Genomic DNA, 10,322 nt, shown 5'->3' on the forward strand with positions numbered 1-10,322 from the left:
AATGCATGGGTTTGCAATGTGGGGACTGGGATTATAATACCCACTAAGGCATCAAATTGCAAGTCCCAAAGCACCTCCCAGAAGCACTATGAGTAAATCCTGAGACAAAGACATGGGCTGGGATTCTCCCAGACTGCTGCGCCGCTCCAGTAACGCAGCAGGCCAAGGAGGCATCGGGGGAGGCCTTTAGCGGGATTCACGACCAGTGCCCAACAAATCATCCCAGGCCCTTTTTTCTCCAACGTAATCAACTCCACACCAGAAATCGGCACGGAGCTGCATAGAATATGGAAATCTCAAGTCCCATATGATTAGCGGGTCCGGAGTGATAATCTCTGGGTTCCCACCAGTGGAGATTACAACTCCCCTCCCTACTAACAGAGAACACCTCACCCCACTGGTGGGGACAAAGGCCATTGAGGCCCCCCCTCCCCCCCCCAGAGGTCAGGAGCAAGGGGGAGTACCCCTTTGGCAGTGCCAGCCTGGTACCCTGGCACTGCCTACAGGGCACCGGGCAGTGGCAAAGCAATGGGGCCAGCGGGGTAGGGCCTACGGGGGGAGTGATCGGTGGAGTGTGGTGGGGGTTACCCACTGCAATAGGATCGGTGGGAGATGGAGGGATGTCGGGGCTGGTCGTTGGAAGGGGTGGTTAGGGTTGGAGGGGGGTTGTAGATTGGAGTTGGAGGAGGGCTCAGGGCTGGCCATGGATAAGGAGATTGGGGCTTGACCCGTTGGGGTCCAGCAATCAGAGGGCAATTCGGGAGGCTGGCAATCGGTCAGGGGGTGTTGGCAGGCCAGCAATCAGGATGGGGATAGGTCACAAGTTAGCTTATATTAACACTGCAATGAAGTTACTGTGAAAATCCCCTTGTCGCCACATTCTGGCACCTGTTGGGGTGCACTGAGGGAGGATTTAGCACGGCCAATGCACCCTAACCATCACGTCTTTTGGACTGTGGAAGGAAACCGGAGCACCCAGAGGAAACCCACGCAGACACGAGGAGAATGTGCAAACTCCACTCAGACAGTGACCCATGCCAGGAATCGAACCCGGGTCTCTGGTGCTGTGAGGCAGCAGTGCTAACCACCGTGCCAGCCTAGTGCACCCTTAGGTGCAGGAAGAGGACACTAGACGTACAGATAAACTTGCAACTGTTGTTATACTGCCACAGAAGGTCAACTAGTAAATTATACATGTTTTCTATAACACGATCTATTATTTATATACATAAATTAGCATATTAAATATTAATCATTTTACACTCATTTTCTACTGGCAACAAAAATGAGATTGACTGAACCCCCCCCCCCTTCACCCTCGCCCCTCCCTTTCCTCTGACTTTGACTGGTCAACGTGTAGCTTTCAAGAAATTGAGACTTCAGGTCCTGGATGAGTTTACCTCTGCTCCCCGTCTAATGGTCACTAGACAGCTCACAGGGCGGACATACTGCTGTGTAGATTCAGCCAAGGGTTTGGGACATGGGTGTCGCTGGCTGAGCCAGCATTTCTTGCCCATCCCTAGTTGCCCTTGGAGGGCAGTTGAGAGTCAACTACATTGCTGTGTCTCTGGAGTCACATGTTTTAGATTTGATTTTTGTTTGGTTTGATTTATTATTGTCACATGAACTGGGATACAGTGAAAAGTATTGTTTCTTGTGCGCCATACAGGCAAAACATACCGTTCATAGAAAAGGAAAGGAGAGAGAGTGCAGAATGTAGTGTTACAGTCATAGCTAGGGTGCAGAGAAAGATCAACTTAATGTGAGATAGGTTCATTCAAAAGTCTGACGGTAGCAGGGAAGAAGCTGTTCTTGAGTCGATTGGTACACGTCCTCGGACTTTTGTATCTTTCTCCCGACAGAAGAAGGTGGAAGAGAGAATGTCTGGGGTCCTTGATTACGCTGGTTGCTTTTCCAAGGCAGCGGGACGTATAGATGGAGTCAATGGATGGGAGGCTGGTTGGTTAGACCAGGTAAGGATAGCAGATCTCTTTCCCTAAAGGACATTAGTGAAACACCCAGATGGGTTTTTCCAACAATCGACAATGGTTTCACGATTCTTAATTCCAGATTTTCTTATTGAATTCAAATTCCATCATGGAATGGTGACGGGATTCAAACCTGGGTCCCCAGAACATTAGCTGCGTTTCTGGATTTATAGTCTAGTGATAATACCACTAGGCCATCTCCTCCCCATAAGAATTGATGGTTGAAATCTCTTATTGGTTGCTGTCTGTCCCCTGTCTGTCCCTGTTAAACAAGACCATGTTTCACCCTCAACTTTTGATTTTTATTCATTATATTTGCATCTATAAGGATGCAGTTAGGAGTAGATTGCATCTCTTCTGGGGCATCCAGCACTTCCCAGGGCAGGTATAGCATGGGTCACATACAACACAGAGCTCCCTCTACCATGCTTCCTGAACTGGGGTTGGGGTGAGGTCTGCTCTGCAGAATGATTGAACAGGGTTGGGTGGGCAAGCTCTTTGCGACTCAGAAGCCAAGTCGCAGAATCCACCTAACCTGCACATCTTTGGACACTAAGGGGTAATTTAGCATGGCCAATCCACCTAACCTGCACATCTTTGGACACTAAGGGACAATTTAGCATGGCCAATCCACCTAACCTGCACATCTTTGGACACTAAGGGGCAATTTAGCATGGCCAATCCACCTAACCTGCATATCTTTGGAATATAGGAGGAAACTGGAGCACCCAGAGGAAACCCACGCAGACACAGGGAGAAAGTGCAGACTCCACACAGACAGCGACCGGAGGCCAGGAGTCGTATTTGGGTCCCTGGCACAGTGAAGCAGCCGTGCTAACCACTGTGACACAATGCCACCCATGACTGATTGATTTGAACTCTGTAAAGTCCGCAGAAGTTGTGAAAACACCGATCTAACAACCCTTCCCAGAACAAATTGACATCAAAGACTGTACAAATTATAGAATCATAGAACCCTACAGTGCAGAAAGAGGCCCTTCGGCCCATCGAGTCTGCACCGAACACAATCCCACCCAGGCCCCACCCCCCATATATTTTACCCACTAATCCCTCTAACCTACACATCCCTGGACAGTAAGGGGCAATTTTAGCATGGCCAATCAACCTAACCCGCACATCTTTGGACTGTGGGAGGAAACCAGAGCACCCGGAGGAAACCCACACAGACACGAGGAGAATGTGCAAACTCCACACAGACAGTGACCCGAGCCAGGAATCGAACCCAGGACTCTGGAGCTGTGAAGCAGCAGTGCTAACCCACTGTGCTACCGTGCCGCCCCGAGCCAGAGCTCACCTTAAAACAAGGAGATTTCTGCAGCCTCACTTACTGTGTACGGATAGGAATGATTTGATCACTCACTCAGAATAACGGGGAGTGATTGGCCATGAAGTCGACTCTCTGTGATTCAGGGGAGGGTAACTGGAAATTTCCCATGAAATGTTATTTACAATAAACTTCACTACACTCAGCAGAAACAAAGCAAATCTGGTTTGAGTTCCTCTCATTCATACAACTATGAGTGTAAAAAGATTTCACATTCCCATCAAACACTCCCAGGACAGGTACAGCACAGGGTTAGATACAGAGTAAAGCTCCCTCTACACTGTCCCCCCATCAAACACTCCCAGGACAGGTACAGCACGGGGTTAGATACAGAGTAAAGCTCCCTCTACACTGTCCCCCCATCAAACACTCCCAGGACAGGTACAGCACGGGGTTAGATACAGAGTAAAGCTCCCTCTACACTGTCCCCCATCAAACACTCCCAGGACAGGTACAGCACGGGGTTAGATACAGAGTAAAGCTCCCTCTACACTGTCCCCCATCAAACACTCCCAGGACAGGTACAGCATGGGGTTAGATACAGAGTAAAGCTCCCTCTACACTGTCCCCCCATCAAACACTCCCAGGACAGGGACAGCACAGGGTTAGATACAGAGTAAAGCTCCCTCTACACTGTCCCCATCAAACACTCCCAGGACAGGTACAGCACAGGGTTAGATACAGAGTAAAGCTCCCTCTACACTGTCCCCCATCAAACACTCCCAGGACAGGTACAGCACGGGGTTAGATACAGAGTAAAGCTCCCTCTACACTGTCCCCCATCAAACACTCCCAGGACAGGTACAGCACGGGGTTAGATACAGAGTAAAGCTCCCTCTACACTGTCCCTCATCAAACACTCCCAGGACAGGTACAGCACGGGGTTAGATACAGAGTAAAGCTCCCTCTACACTGTCCCCCATCAAACACTCCCAGGACAGGTACAGCACGGGGTTAGATACAGAGTAAAGCTCCCTCTACACTGTCCCTCATCAAACACTCCCAGGACAGGGACAGCACAGGGTTAGATATAGAGTAAAGCTCACTCTACACTGTCCCCCAATCAAACACTCCCAGGACAGGTACAGCACGGGGTTAGATACAGAGTAAAGCTCACTCTACACTGTCCCCCAATCAGACACTCCCAGGACAGGTACAGCACGGGGTTAGATACAGAGTAAAGCTCCCTCTACACTGTCCCCCATCAAACACTCCCAGGACAGGTACAGCACGGGGTTAGATACAGAGTAAAGCTCACTCTACACTGTCCCCCATCAAACACTCCAAACCTCGGTGAAACAGCATTTCCTGTCTGAATCATGTCAATCAGGTGGTTTCTGTGTTCCTGTGGGCTACGTGCTCACCAGTCTGAGTCTGTCCCAAACACACATCTCCCTAGTGGGGCCGTGGTGAGCTATTTAGACTTGGAGGGCTGTGGGTGAATTACCCAGAGAGTGAATCATTCAGAATCATAATGAGATTGACAAAAAACCTGCATCATTGGAGTGGGAAGTGTAAAACCAATCTGGTATCCTGCCCCTTAGTAATGACTCTAGCTAGTAAGTATGTGCGTAATACATATACAGCAGCATCAGATTCAACTCTGATGCCCCTGCAGTGGGATGGTCTGCTATGGTTCACTGTCCAGGTACGTATTTCAGGTGGGATATTAAATTAAGTTCCCATTCGCCCTAACAGATGAATGCAAAAGTTCTCACAGCTCTGTCTGCCGGACTGGGTGAGTTTTCTCAGTGCTTACACACATGTTTGCGTCTCAACCAAACAAAACTAAACCAAATTAGAATCATAGAATAGAATCTTAACAGTGCAGAATGAGGCCATTCGGCCCATCAAGCAATCCCACCCAGGCCGTGTCCATGTTACCACACATATTTACCCTGCTAATCTTCTTTACATTAAGGGGCAATTTAGCATGGCCAATCCACCTAACCTGCACATCTTTGGACACAAAATGTCAATTTAGCATGGCCAATCCACCTAACCTACACATCTTTGGACACTAAGAGACAATTTAGCATGGCCAATCCACCTAACCTGCGCATCTTTGGACACTAAGAGACAATTTAGCATGGCCAATCCACCTAACCTGCGCATCTTTGGACACTAAGGGACAAATTAGCATGGCCAATCCACCTAACCTGCACATCTTTGTACACTAAGGGGCAATTTAGCATGGCCAATCCACTTAACCTGCACATCTTTGGACACTGAGGGACAATTTAGCATGGCCAATCCACCTAACCTACACATCTTTGGACACTAAGGGACAATTTAGCATGGCCAATCCACCTAACCTACACATCTTTGGACACTAAGGGACAATTTAGCATGGCCAATCCACCTAACCTACACATCTTTGGACACTAAGAGACAATTTAGCATGGCCAATCCACCTAACCTACACATCTTTGGACACTAAGAGGCAACTTAGCATGGCCAATCCACCTAACCTACACATCTTTGGACACTAAGGGACAATTTAGCATGGCCAATCCACTTAACCTGCACATCTTTGGACTGTGGGAGGAAACCAGAGCACCCGGAGGGAACACAGGCAGACATGGGAAGAATGTGCAGGCTCCGCACAGACAATGACCCAAGGCCAGAATTGAACCCGGTTCCCTGGCACTATGGTATTAACCAGCGTGCTGCCCCCTGCAATTTTCTCCTTCCAATCCCAGATCTTGTTTTGGGGTTTAACTCTGGTGATCACTATATTATGGAATCTTGCTGTGCATAAATTGGCTGCTGTGTTTCTGATGGTACAACAGTGACATCAAAACCACTTTGAGGAACTAGGAAAGGCAACAGCTTAAATAAGAATATCAGAACTAGGAGCTTTGTCGCCCATTTGGCCCTCCTGGTCTGTTTCACCATTTAATAAAATCATGGTGAATCATCCAGATAAACTTCATTTTCACGCACCAATCCCTGGATTCTCTCCGTAATCACAAATCTATCGATTTCTGTCTTGAAAATTCACAATGACTGGCAAACCATCGCTCTCTAAGTTAGGGAATTCCAATCATTCACAACCTTTTAAACAAAGAAATCTCTCCTCATCTCAGTCCTAAATGATTTGATTTGATTTATTATGGTCACCTGTATTTACATACAGTGAAATGTATTGTTTCTTGCGCGCTATACAGACAAAGCGTACCGTTCGTAGAGAAGGAAAGGAGACAGTGCAGAATGTAGTGCTACAGTCTTTGATTTGATTTAATTTGATTTATTATTGTCACATTTATTAACATATAGTGAAAAGTGTTATATCTTGTGCACTATACAATCAAAGCATACCATTCATAGAGAAGGAGAGAGTGCAGAATGTAGGGTTACAGTCATAGCTAGGGTGTAGAGAAAGATCAGCTTAATGTGAGGTAGGTCCATTCAAAAGTCTGACAGCAGCAGGGAAGAAGCTGTTCTTGAGTCGGTCGGTAGGTGACCTCAGACTTTTGTATCTTTTTCCCAACAGAAGAAGGTGAAAGAGAGAATGTCCGGGGTGTGTGGAGTCCTTAATTATGCTGCCTGCTTTGCCGAGGCAGCGGGAAGTGGAGACAGAGTCAATGGATGGGAGGCTGGTTTGCGTGATGGATTGGGCTACATTCATGACCTTTTGTACTTCCTTGCGGGAACTTGCTAGTCAGAGGTGGAGTGTGGAGAAAGATCAACTTAATAACAAGGTAGGTCCATTCAAAAGCCTGATGGCAGCAGGGAAGAAGCTGTTCTTGAGTCGGTTGGTATGGGACCTCAGACTTTTGTATCTTTTTCCCGATGGTTGTTGTCCTCTTATTCCGACACTGTGTCCCTCGGTTCTCTCTTCTCTACAGTAAGAAGTCTTACAACACCAGGATAAAGTCTAACAGGTTCATTTGGTAGCAAAAGCCACTAACTTTCGGGATGCTGCTCCTTCGTCAGTTAGAACTCCCGCTCACCTGACGAAGGGGCAGTGCTCCGAAAGCTAGTGGCTTTTGCTACCAAATAAACCTGATGTTGTGACACTTCTTACTGTGTTTACCCCAGTCCAACACCAGCATCTCCACACAATATCTCTCTTGTCCAGACAGGGGAAATATTCCTTCTAGCATCTACCCTGCCAAACCTCGGAAGGATTTTCTATGTTTCTATGAGATCCTTCTGAACTCTTTGGACTACAGACCAGGTTTACGCAATCTGTCCTCACGAGGCCATTTTCTCAATGAGGATAGTCAAAGGTCAAGATAAGCATTGAGAAAGCATTGCTCTGTGACGCTTGACATTTTAAAAACTCATTCATGGGACACGGGCTGGCCCAGTATTTATTGCCCATCCCTAGTTGCCCACGGTTCAGTTGAGAGTCAACCACATTGCTGTGTCTCTGGAGTCACATGTAGGCCAGACCGGGTAAGGATGGCAGATTTCCTTCCCTAAAGGGGACATTCGTGAACCAGGTGGATTTTCCAACAATGGTTTCATGGTCATCAGTAGATTCTTCATTCTAGTGTTTTTTTTATTGAATTCAGATTCCACCATCTGCCGTGGTGGGATTCGAACCCGGGTCACCCGGAACATTAGCTGAGGTCCTGGATTAATAAACTAGCGATAATACCACTAGGCCATCCCTCCATTGACATGTTGACCACTCAGTGGCAGGCATCTGGGAGATGATGTGATGGCAGCTCCCAGAATAGCCACAGCTAGAGTGTGCAGCTGGGTTAAGACACTCAATTATTGAAGACAGTGGTTACAAACCACAGCTTTTAATGACTAATTTTTGCCAATCAAAAAGCTGACACAAGGTCACAAAGTCATTAAATAGTTTCAAGAAGAAGATATAGATTTAAAAAGTGGGTTAAAGGGGTATGGGGAACGGGGAGATGGATTTGAGAGCAGGGAGAGATCAGCCATGATCTGATTAAATGGCTGAATTTGAAGACTTCTGCTCCTAATTCCTGTGTCGCTGTGAATCCAGAATCCTCGATTCAACACTAACTTTACTGTGTAGCATACAAAACCTCATTTATTTTTACTTACACGCCGGGTTCTAACCCGGAGGCTCATCAGTTCAGTGAGAGACACTCTTTGGTGAAGATCTAGTGTAGGATCAAGCCCAAGATCTAATTCCTGCTTTCATCAGCTTGGATCTAGTCTGCCTCTCGAGTGGTGTTGGAACGTAACCGGCGATAACGCTGGATCTCTTGTAATGTGGCCAATGGTAACAAGCTGTAAGGGTCAGCTGACCCAGTAAGCCAATGACGGAATGATGTGATGATCAGCTGACTCGGTATATCCTGTTGGGAATTGTGGGAGACTCGGAATGGGCCAGGGTGAGGCCTCAAGTTTGGAGTAATGAAGTTTCTTTATTAAACTTTAGATTTGCAAGTTGGAGTAAATTTTGTTATATTTTTTGTTTTCTACACTTCTGGATTAACATGTCCAGACCATGAACTAGAGTTAATTTGAATTTGAATTGTTTTTTGGAGCAAGCAAGGAGATGGATTTAGGGCTTACCCTGTCCACCCTGCATGGTGGACGAGGCTTTGAAGCTCGTGGCAAAGGGATACATTTTTGCTGTATCCTCCGTCCACAAAAGGTTAGACAAATCCAATCTGGCCAACGGCCATCCCATTGGTCTCTCAATCTTCATGGAAATGATGAAAAGTGTCCTCTAGCCTGCTACAAAGTGGAACTTAACTCAATAACAACCTGCACGTTAATCCTCAGTTTGGCTTCCACCAGGACCCTTTGGTTCCCCCATCTCATTACAATCTTGGTCCAAACATGGGCAAAAGAGGCAAGGTGAGAGGGACTGCCCTTGACATCAAGGCAGCATCTGACTTGAGTGTGGCATTAAGGGGCGCTGGTAAAATTGATATCGGGGGAAAGTCTCCACGGACAGGAGTCACACCGGGCACTAAGGAAGATGATTGTAGTTGTTGGAGGCCAAACATCCCAGACTTGGGACATTATTGCAGGAGTATCCTAAACCCAACCACTTGCAGGTACTTTATCCTTGGCTATCCCTCCAACATAAGGTCAGAAGAGTGGTGATTGTGCAATGTCTGCAGTTTCTGAAGAGGACATTACCATGATTCAGTGAGACCCAGCCGCAGAGCATTCAAGCATGGTTTGATAAGCGGTGAGTAATATTTTACATTTCACACACTTGCCAAGTAATGACCATCCCCAACCAGAGAGATTCTAAACAACTCCTGCTGACATTCAACAGCATTACTATTGCTGAATCCCTATCATCAACATCTGGGGCGGGATTATCACTGACAAGAAACTAAACTGGACCAGCCACAAAATACTTTAACAGCAGGTCAGAGGCCAGGAATTCAGTGGCAAGTAACTCACCTTCGGCTTCCCAAAGCCTGTCTTAACACAGGTCTAGGAGTGCAGTGGAACACCCTCTACTTACTTGGGTGGTCCTTGACACAAGCCAGGACAAAGTAGCTCACTCATCAGCCACCTTAAACGTTCATTCCCCTATCATTGATGCACAGTGGCAATCGTGTGCATCATCAGCAAATGAAAAGAAACAACTCTAATTTCTAACTTATCACTGGTTCAGTTCCAAATAAGCAACATTCTGCTTACAGATTCAAAAGCCACATTAAATACAGTGGAGGGAGTGAGTGTGATAGTATTGTGCTATATTCTGCTTAAGGGGACTGTATTAAAGTTCCGTTTTTTTCTACAGGTAGTCAACATGTCTGGAAGGAATACAGCTCAGATGCTGGGAGAGCAGGATGGTGTTTAATTAGGACGGAGCTAATGAACTTCTGTTCACAAAAGAAAAGATCCTCTGGGGTTTTTGATTAAAGGAATAGAAGATGGGTTTAGATTTAGAGAATCGTGTGATAATGTGGTTAACGGGAGGAGCTAGGAGTGTAACAGAGAGAAAACAGTTTTCAGTTCTGGCTGGGGTTTGTTTAAAGACAGAACTCTGCAAGCTGCTCACCCTACAAAATCTCTCTAAAAGC

Source organism: Carcharhinus amblyrhynchos, unplaced genomic scaffold (assembly GCF_965287045.1).
Source record: "Carcharhinus amblyrhynchos unplaced genomic scaffold, sCarAmb.v2.hapA scaffold_37, whole genome shotgun sequence".
NCBI lineage: Eukaryota > Metazoa > Chordata > Chondrichthyes > Carcharhiniformes > Carcharhinidae > Carcharhinus > Carcharhinus amblyrhynchos.